The sequence below is a fragment of the Equus przewalskii genome, chromosome 8, assembly GCF_037783145.1.
Source record: "Equus przewalskii isolate Varuska chromosome 8, EquPr2, whole genome shotgun sequence".
NCBI classification, from domain to species: Eukaryota; Metazoa; Chordata; class Mammalia; order Perissodactyla; family Equidae; genus Equus; species Equus przewalskii.
In genome coordinates, this window is record NC_091838.1 from 8,383,531 (window position 1) to 8,394,778 (window position 11,248).

General features: G+C 37.7%; 1 long non-coding RNA gene across 1 annotated transcript in view; it reads right to left on the reverse strand.

The window, feature by feature from the left end:
- Positions 1-6,236, reverse strand: part of LOC139085018 (uncharacterized) — a 30,333-nt gene extending 24,097 nt beyond the window's left edge. Inside the window, exon 1 of the long non-coding RNA XR_011542979.1 lies at positions 6,053-6,236. This is a non-coding gene — a long non-coding RNA (uncharacterized lncRNA). The remainder of the gene's footprint in view (positions 1-6,052) is intronic.
- Between the last annotated feature and the right edge of the window lie 5,012 nt (positions 6,237-11,248).

Sequence of the window (11,248 nt, forward strand, 5' to 3'; positions counted from 1 at the left end):
ACCCTTTCAGATTTTGGTTGGAGAGTCACGTGTTTGGTCTTTTTTTCCCCAGGGCCATTTTGTTCAAATGAATAGGTTTCCTGGATACTATAGCCTAATATGGACTTTAGATCTGAGATTCTTTAATCCATTCAGAGATTTTACAACAGGGGTGGCAGCCACACCTTACATTTGAAACTTGCCAGGGAATGAATTCTAATTGGCCTTTATTGTCAAAAGTTGTCTCAGTTTTACCTTTGATCAGTTTTGAATCAGCTGCCTCTTATGAGGCTCTGTGGCTAAAATGCCAAGCTATTCTCTTTAGTTCCCACTTGCAAGGTGGCTAATTTTTTTCTATTCTCCTCTCTCACTTCGTCCCTCCCTGTCAAATATCTCTAGTAATCCACACATCCTTCTACTTTTCTATTTTACAACCTTTTCCTTAAAATTACAAGTGCATTTGGTACATCATCTGCCTGTCAAGTGAATGTAGATGACAGCTTTACCACGTGATTCATCACCAAATAATATGAATTACCATCCTTCCAGCTTCAAATACCAGTTCCCTTACTTTCTACTCCGTCTCCTAAACTAATGACAGATATTTCAATTACTCAGTTATGACAATATGCCAATTATAGGTAACAACATCTGTATTAGTAATTTAGACTAGGTTATGCTGTGATAACAGACAATCCCATAATCTTAGCGGCTTAAGACCATAGTGATTCATTTCTCATTTGTATTACATGCCCATCAAGTGTTAACTGGAAGCTCTGTTTTGATTGTCGTTACTTTACAACTCAGGCTGACAAAGAAGCTACAATCTGGAACATCTCTGAGCCCTGAAGTGTCTTGCACCAACAATTAAATGCTCTGCCCAGGAAATGATATAGATCACTTCTGCTCGCAAGCCATTGTAGAGAACTAGCCACTCTGGCACACCTGTGTTAAATATCTTAATTTACTCCTCCGGACATATTCTGCACACTTCTGCACACTGCTCTGTCTTAGGACTTTCTTGTCCTAGGACTTCCTGTGGGATTCGGCCAATGGGAGCACAAGAAGTGATTGGAAGGCAGGAAGATAATGGATTGATTTATTAATTCACTCAGGTCCTTCCATTCGGGGTCACTGTGGGTAGGCTGTGTTCCTCTACTGAAGCCCCATTTCCAGTCAGGCAGCCCTCTCTGTTCAGCTATCCTCTCTGGGTTCTGGAAACCAGACAACCACGGTCTCTCCTTGTCCCTTCAGGCCTAGGTACAACAGTTCTCTCCTGTTGCTAGCCCTAAGGTTCTGCATTTATTGATTTCTGCAAACTCTGCCACAATCTGCAATAACACTCCTCGATTATTCTGTTTGCCTGTGACATTTTCTTCTCTTCCAGATCTTGACTGATATACTTCTCAACCAAAAGGGAGTCAGGAAGTGCAAGCCAACCAGCTGCCCAGCGAGTAGAGAGCTATAGATATTTAAGTGAGAGCACTAATAACCGCTGGAATGTTCTCTTCATCAAAGCCCCAGTCATGTTCGGGGTGTTTCTATCACTTCAATAATCTGTTCCCACCATAGTGAGATCTGTCAAACCACACATAGGAATAAGATCAGGGCAGAGAGGACAATTCTCAGATTCAATTCCTGAGTAGAGAATAGAGCTCACATTTGATTAGGCGATACAGACTATCATCCCTGCATTTCAGTGTTCGAAGTTTGTCAATATAAACCAAGACTTTGGAGCTCTCTCCTTCACCCTGTCCTCATAAATGCCATTGTCTTAGTGCCCCTACTTCCTCCTTGACTCTGCTTGACCGCATTTTCAAGGTATGTCTTTTAACTTGTCCTTCTGCAACTTAAAAAATTCTCTCCTTACGTAGCCAATTTAAATTTCCAAGTTAAAGAATTTAATAGGTCCAATTAGTCACGATTTTCATTATTTGGACAGAGATTTTCTTACCACATGTTTCTGTTAGCTGTTTTCCAGATACACTCTAGCTGTCGATGAACCTCATGACCTTCCCTGGTCCAATCAGCGCTGGATAAGAGGGCCGTATAAATAGGGCAGAGATCTGTGTGGTTAAAGAATTGTCTGGGACAGATGAGGATCCCCTTATAAGGGTCAGTAGGTGGGCATCCTTCCTGGGGCTGGTCCTCACATTATAACTAAATCTCAGTGATAAACTGACAGACAGAAAGGTTACTGAGTATCAGTCACTCTCATGTTATATAGCATGAAATGAAATAAAATATGAGAACCAGATGACTGAAACAGAGAGTTCTTTTAATAGAATGAAAATCAAAACAAAAAAGATAAAGAAATGTGGAAACTACAGGGCAATAACCGAGTTTGTGTTGCTTAGGGTAGTGGTTCCTGATTTGGCTCTGGGACCAGCACCGTCAGCATCAACTTCTAGAGAGTCGGTTAGCATTGTAAATTCTCAGCCCCTGCCCTAGAGTAACTGTATCAGAAACTCTAGGAATGGGGCCCCGTAATCTGCTTTAATTCACCTTCTAGCTGATTTCGAAGCATGAAAAAGCTGAGAACACTGCCTGAGCCCAGCGCTTCTCAAAATTTACTGAGCATGTGATCACCTGGATGTCTTGTTAAAACGCAGATTCTGATTTAGTAGGTATGGGATGTGAACCAAGATTCTGCCTGTATAACAAGCTCCCAGGTGAGGCTGATGTTGCTGGACCGTGGGCCACACTTTGAATATCAAGGCTAATTGCCAGCTCCTTCAGAACAGAATACATTTTGTCATTTGTAGTCTTTGTTCAGAATAAGTAATTCTCCTGGTGTTATTGGGAACACCTGTGCACAGACATGTTTGTAGCAGAAAAAGAGGACTTGAAATACCTTCTAAAAGCTTTTGGATCCAAACCCACATGCTGATCTGAGTGAATTTGGCTAATCCAGCAACAACGTTCTCTGGATTCCCCAGTACCTTTTCACGAAAAAGTTCACCTTGCTTACCTTTAAGTAGCCACCTCTTCAATAGGACGCCCTAATTCTGAATCCTAACTTCCAGGCTGAAGACATCATGATGTTCTCCCCCAGACTAGGCATCTGGTTACCCAGCCTGCTATAGCTCTGCTCCTATAGGCAGCTCCCTACTGCCCCCACCGGCCAGTAGGCGGTTACAATCCCAGACCCTCCCTCCCTTCCTCCCTCAAGCTCTCAGTTTTAGTAGAGAAAGCATAGGCAAAATGGTAGGGTAGCTTAAATTGATCTTTAACAATCACTGTTTCCTTTTCCCTCATATAAACTTCCTCTCTACTTCGTCCCTCTTACTGATTGTGCTTTGTTCTTCCCATAGGTGCGCAGAGCACAGAAATGCTCACCTAGACTGGCCACATAATCCTTTCTCCTCCAAGACCTCCTCTAGAATTCCATTTCCTTCAAAATCCTTCAGCTTTCTGCCCTAGAGCTATTACGTAATATATTCTCATTAAGGTGACAGCGATTTATAATAATTTATTGTACTTCTCCACATAAAGATAGTTATATTTTAATGAAAAACACCTGTAAAAGGCAAGCCAGTTCTTAAACATTGGTGATCATAAGAATCACCTGGGATGCTAGTTAAAATTGCGGACTCTCGGGTGCGGCCTCAGACGCAGTCTATTGACAACTCGGATGTGGGGCATAGGGTTCCCATGTGGGAATTCCTTCCTGACATCTCTCAGGAAGTATATGTTTTTCCCAAGACTGAGAAAAATCATTCAAAAAATCAGGAACACAGAAAAAGTTACTATAATTCTCCTGCAAGAATTAAGGCTTAACAATGGACATAGAATCTATCCCAGTTCAAAGAAATCCACTGACTCAAGCTGAGCAAGAGCAGGAAACACTGACATTCGGAGCTGAAAGTCAAGGGCAATGATTCTGGGAACCAGGACAGGACAAGGTAAGAGAGAACCAGAATGGTCAGGATCTCATCAGCCAGTCTTGCTTTGAGCTGTTGCCATATTTTGAGTGTGCGTTCATGGCCCTATCTGCTGCTAAGAATGAGTCACTCTTGTAATTAAAATAAAGATTAATGTGTTTATGTATGACATACTTTATACAAATTCTATGAGTGGTATCTCAAGAAATAAGTTTTGGAAGCAAAATTAATCCTTTCTGGCACGTGATTTACTGTACTGCTAATCTGGCTAGGAGATCTAGATATTTTGTCATTTGAATACTACAGAATAATATTCCTTGGAATATTCCAGTATTTTAATATTTGTAATAGGTAAACATAGATGAATGAAAGGAATACGGATTTAACCAAAACCAAACAAATAAAATCAGTGCAAGCAGACAAATTATTTGTCTGGTAAAAGAGGAAAGTAGCTTATATGAGGCATATGTACGTAAAGGCCCAACTTGAAGAAACTTTTGGATGCTCCCTTAACAGTTCAACCAAAATGAAAGAAAATTTTCTGCATGTGGAATATATGTCAAGAAAGAAAAATCAAGACTATCAGACAGGACAATTAATGCTTTGTATGTTTTAAAATTTCATTTTAAAATGATAGTTTTTGAACAATATTTGTGGTATTATCTTACAATTTTCAATGATTTTTATATGATATTTCATGTTAATATTCCCACATTTTAATATTTTAAGTTCCCAAAGTCTATGTCAAGAACAGAGTATTTTTGCATGTTATTGTAATATATAATTTTTCACAATATATTGCTTAGTAATAATAAATAACCATTCATTCATTGTTATATCTTTTTCACAGAAAACCACTGAAACTTTTAGGATAACCAAATCACATAAAAGTGATTTATATATATTATTATGGTCACTCATTATTTAAAAAGACATGAGTAAAATGTTCTGAAAAATACAGAATAATTTCTGATAATGGGAAATCTAATTTCTCATTCCCAAACCCTAGCCCTTTGAAAACACAAGTGGGGCATGGGAATCTGCATCTCTTGCAAGCCTCCTAGGTCATGCTGATGTATGTGTTCTGAGGGGGCAACACTGCCCAGCACTGCCTGGACCCATTGGAGCCACTCCCAGAGCATTTTAGGAGAATAGCTGGAAGGATGGATTAGAGTTAGAGGGGCATCGGGGAGGAGGGCTTCCTGGTTCTTGCAGACATCCTTCAAATAACACCATAGAGATAGCAGCTAAATCAGATTGCTCACATATGGCATGAGGATATTATTGGCTATTTCTATGGTTTATTCTGATCATTAATGTAAATGATACATCAAAGCACCTTAGAATCACGCCTGGCACACAATTCCCTTCCTCCTTTCCCCATCTTGTCTACCTTTTCCTTCCGTGAATCCAGAGTTCTATGGCTATTTGTTAACCACAGATTTAGGACATTAACATTTCTCAATAAATCATTCTGTGGCTGAAGGAATCGACATAAGCCGGAGCGCTGGCAAGAGGAGGGTGGGATGAGAATAGCAATGGTGTCCCCACTGGCACCCACGCAGTATGTGTTGAATGAGACTAGATTGTCTGGGTTGCCTTGCATCTGTTAGAATTCAGCTCACACCTTTGCTATAAACATGGATACTGCATTCCTTACAGCAGTTGCCAGACGGTTTCCAGATTCCTGAAGCGATGGCTCCACAAGCTTGTGCTTTGAGAATTACAGTCATAAACACAGAAAAGCACGGCCATAAACAGTAGTTTAGGAGTCCCGTTTTCTTTATGATCTACGTTAATTGACTTAAGCAAATAATTTATGTTTATGTAAACTGTAAGTGTTCCAAGAGAAAGCATTAAATAAACTAACTTTGCATGAAACACAGCATATCACAGAACATTTAAATCTCAAAATCTTGTGTTTATAAGTCACTGTGTGAATTTTTCTATACATAATTTATAGGGAAGTAGGCAGTGTAATGTAACTGTCAGCTAAATTGTATTAATTACTATATATTCCCTAAATAGAGAGGCAATTAAAAGAAACAGACTACATACATATTTCCACCTCTAATCAGTTTGGCGGCCCACCTCTTAGAGCACTCCTTATCCACAGACCTGAGTCACTAATGTTTTGGAGCATGCTAGATCTTTACTTTCTGAATGCATGTTTATTTCAGAGTACTTACAACACTCCATTCTGTTGGGAACGATGAATCTCTGCAAATGATGCAAGTGTCAGCCTGGCACTTGCAAAGCGATAATTTGAGTTATCTGGGTGTGGACTTATTTTCACAACTGTGTACCCTCACCTGCCTCCTTTGTGGAGGACAGAACTTCAGTTTTGTATCAGTGTGACTGGGACCCACCTGTGCCTTATGCTCAGGAGGTATTCAATAAGTATGCAATGCATGAAAGAATCCATGAGAGTCAGGTGCCCATATGCTTTTGTCAGAGTTCTGGGAAAGTGCTTATAGTTTCCTCTGCAACCGTTCTAGTGTCTCCTACTGTTGACTTGTGTATGACCAAAGTCACTCCCACAGTGAGGGAGCTTTGTCCTTTGTCCTTGGCACTTCTCCAGGTTAAATATCACACAACTTTCAGTTTATCCCCCAAGTGTGTTAAGCCCAGGATGGAGGAATTGGATACTTAGGTACAAATGAGTCAGCACTGGGCAGAGACGCTATCCAGGGCACAACGGAGTGCTGAGTTGGAATCCTGAATCAACACGGAATAATTTTCATATCTATTCAAAATTACATTCATCAAGAAAGCAATTGGCCATCATATGCAAGCTTTTTTGTTCTTTATTTTTACACTTAAAAAATCAAGGTGTGATTTACATGCAGTAAAATTTACCCTTTTAAGTAATGTATAATTCTGCAAATTTTGACAAAACCACCATCATGTAACCACCACAATCAAAACATGGAACAGTTCCTTCACTCCAGAAAATTCCACTATGATGCTTTGTAGTCAACCTCTCCACCTGCCCCCAGTGCCTTGCAACTACCAATCTGTTTTATCTCCCTATAGTTTTACCTTTACAAGAATATCATAAAAATGAAACCACAGTATGCAGCCTCCTGATTCTGGAATTGTGAATAGTCACTGTAAATATCTGTGCACAGATTTGTGTGACACTGTAGGATTTCATTTTGCTTGTAGAAATATCTAGGAGCGGAATTTCTAGGTCTTAGAGTAAGCATGTTGTGTCTACCAAAGTTTTTTCCAAAGTAGCTGTGTTATTTTCTGTTCCCACCACAAGTGCATGAGAATTCCAGTTGCTCCACATCCTACCCAACACTTGATATGGTCCGTCTTTTTAATTTTAGACCTTTTAATAGGTATATAGTGGTATTTCAATGTGGTTTTATTTCTTATTCCCCTAATGACTACTGATGTTGAGCATTTTTCATATGTTTGTTTGATATTTTCTCTGAAGAAGTGTCAGTTTAAACCTTTTACCCATTTTGTATTGGGTTTTTGTCATCATACTGAGTTGTGAGAGCTTTTAAAAAATATTCTACATACAAGTTCTTTCTTAAATATATGATTTTCAAATATATTCTCCCAGTCTATGTCTTATCTTTTCATTCTCTTAACAGTGTCTTTTGAAAAGCAGAAGTACTTTATTTTAATAAAAGGCAATTTATCACATTTTGGTGTCATATATAAGAAATCTCTGCCTAACCCAAAGTCATAAAGGTTTTCTCTGATGTTTTGCTTTGGAAGTTTTATGTTTTTAGATTTTATATTTAGGTCTGTGGTCCATTTTGGGTAAATTTTGGTGTGGAGCGTGGGGTATAGATGAAGTTCATTGTTTCTGCATATGGTTATCTAATTTATCCAGCACTGTTTGTTGAAAAAATAATCCTTTCTCCACTGAATTCCCTTCGTAACTTTGTCAAAAATCAACTAGCCCTATATATGTATAAGTCTATTTCTGGACTCTCAGTTCTAGTCAATAGATCGATTTGTCTATCTTTATGCCGATAACACTCTTGACTGTATACAGTAAGTGTCAACCCACACAAACAGCAACCAGTTTAAGAAGCAAGACATTTATTTGGGATCAAAGAATTGTAATTCAGGGAGCACAGATTCAGGTAGAAACCCAAATAGTATCCCAATTACAGGAGAGGGCCTCAGGATTTTCATGGGAAAAAGGGAGAATGAAGTAAATTGTATTAGAGTTTATTGGTGCCAGATGAAGTCAGAATTGGTTTGTATTTCATAGATTGGCTTGAGATTTGGTCATCAGGCAAAAGGCTAGACTTTCACTTCATTGATTGTTTAGCAATCCAGTCATCAGCAAAGTCCAATTTCATCAGTCCTTACAAACAGGATATTCTTGTCTTTACTGACTTAGAGTGTTGGCAGTTTGGTCCAGTTTGGAAGATAAAGCAAATAAGAAGTGCAAGGCAATTCCTCTGAAATGGCTGTCCAGCTCTATTTTAATATGGCTCCACTCATGTCATCTTTCACGTAAGTCTTGAAAGGAAGATTTTATTATTCTCTTCTTTGCCTCAGAGATTTTCAGTATGTGCAATTAAAATAATTAGAAATCTCTAATATTGGTGAATCACAGTGAGATCTGTTTATTGATTATTGCTCCTACATTCTCTAAAGGAGTCACTGATGACAATGTATATCTGAGTAGTTGATCTTGGTGGATCTTGAAATAAGGAGTAAGAATCCTTGCAGAAAAACAATAACTGAAGCAGTCACAAGTGAACATTTCTATGCTATTAAATATTATCAAAATCAACAATACTATGTCAATTAATGAGTGATCCTAAATATAAGGGAGCAAAATTTGCCACCTCAAAATGTGTTTCTTTCGCTTGAGGATTATTTTAAGCTGATTATTTTTAAGAAACAAAAGACTCAGGAAGAAACTTTGACCTCCTCTTCTAACTGCCTAAAAAGAATTTAGATAGAAGGCCTGTTCCAGGAAGGAGCTGTTACCGTAGATAACTACAGTACAAGATGAACTAGGTGTGGTAGACAGGGAGGAACCCAGCAAGGCCTGTTTGATCAAAGTCCTCTGTGTGTCTCATTGTCTTCAGATGGCCCAACAAACATTTATTTACTAAAGATTAACTCTTTTCATCTTCCAGTAAATTGCATTCTTTCTCTTTGAAGTCCCAGATCTCTGTCCCCTTCTTCTTAGTCCAGAATGGCATATATACCTCATTTTGCCTGACTGTCTTTGGAATTTTTCATATCTATGTGAATTCCCCTTGCACATGTGTTAAATTTTATTTTATCCTGTTAAGCTGCCTTGTGTTATTTTAATTGTTCAACCAGCCATAAGATCCAAGAAGGTAAGACAGGAATTTTGTCTTCCCCTACATAAACATGTCAGAGGAAGCGTTCCTCAGTGCACCTGATGACATTAAATCAATTATCTTTTTGTTCAAGCCCAGATTTCTGTCTTTGTCCCCAAGTATTTTTATATAGTCATCTATCCAATATGTACTTGTTTAATGCAAAAGTCTAATTTCTTCATGTATGTTATGTTACATGGAGAAATCTAAGAATTAGTAAGTACTACTCATGATTATCTTACTTTAGGCAGGTGTAAATATATGAAATAAGTGTCAAGCCACTCATTTGGCTTCCAAATTTGTAATCTCACAGGCAGAGAAATGCATCTCTGGAAATTTTTTAAAGGAATATTCCCATTTTATCTACATGTTAGAAGCATCTAAGGCCTTGCTGGCTACCCTGCTCCCCAGCAAATACATCATAACATCATAATCTCTGGGAGTGGGATCCAGGCATCACAGGTTTTTTGGGTTTTGTTTTTCAAATAAAACCTCACGTGGTTGCAATAAGTGCCCAATGTGATACCACTTACATGAGAAATCTAAAATAGTCAAATTCATAGAAGCAGAGAGTAGAATGGTGATTTCCAAGGGCTGGAGGAGGGGGGGAAGAGTGAGGCATTAGTCAAAGGGGACAAAGTTTCAGTCATGCAAAATGAATGAGTCCTAGAGATCTACTATACAGCATAGAGCCTATAGTTAACAATACTGTATTGTATACTTTAACAAAGCAATTGTTAAAAAGATGTATTATATTCAATTTTTTGTCACATACATTAATGATAATAAATAAAGAAGCTGAGAGGAAACTTTTGGAGATGATGGATATGTTTATGACATACATCATGGTGATGATTTCATGGGTATATTCAATAATATTTATTATATATATAAATATGTACACACAAAGGGAAGAGGGATGAAAGAGAATAAAATATAAAACACAATTAATGTATTGTACCATTTATGGTTCTGTTTATCAATTTTAAACAGAATTTAAGCCAACAAGATAACCCATCTACCAGAATATAAAATGAATGCTACCCTTTTGAATGTTGTCAGTTGGGAGATTTGTAATTGTTCCTGTAATGTTGTCAGTGTTTTGTTTTGTTTTTAAATAAGGATCCTGTAAAATGAGTTTGGAAGTGTTGCCTGCTCTTCTATATTTTTGAGGAGTTTGAGAAGGATTGGTATAGTTTTTCTTTAAATCTTAGGCAGAATTCACCAGGGAAGCTATTTGGTCCTGGACTTTTCTTTGTTGGAAGATTTTTGATGACTGATTCAATCTTCTTACTAGTAATTGGTCTGTTCAGATTTTCTGGTTCTTCACGATTCAGTCTTGGTCAGTTGTATGTTTCTAGGAATTTGTCCATTTCTTCTAGGTTGCCTAATTTCTTGGCATATAATCGTTCGTAGTAGTCTCATATGATCCTCTGTATTTCTGTAGTATCAGTTGTAATGTCTCCTCTTTTGTTTCTAATTTTATTTATTTGAGATTTCTCTCTTTTTTATAGGTAAGTCTAGCTAAAGTTTCGTCTATTTTATTTATCTTTTTCAAACACTTGCTCTTAGTCTCATTAATCTTTTCTATTATCAGTTTAGTCTCTATCTCACTTGTTTCTGCTCTGATCTTTGCTACTTCCTTCCTTCTAACTTTGGGCTTCCTTTGTTCTTTTTTTCCCTAGTTCCTTGAGGCATAAAGTTAGGTCATTTATTTAATAATTTTCCTGTTTGTTGATGTTGGCATTTATCACTGTAAACTTCCTTCTTAGAACTGCTTTTGCTGAATCCTTTAAATTTTGATGTGTTGTAATTCCATTTTCATTTGTCTCAAGGTATTTTTTGATTTCCCTTTTGTTTTCTTCTTTTACTCATTGTTTGTTCAGTAACATGTTGCTTAATCTCCACATACTTGTGAATTTTCCAGTTTCCTTCTTGTAATTGATGTCATTTCATACCATTGTGGTCAGAAAAGATGCTTGATATGATTTCAATCTTCTTAAATTTATTATGACTTATTTTGATCAATTCCAGGGAATGGTCCATGTGCAT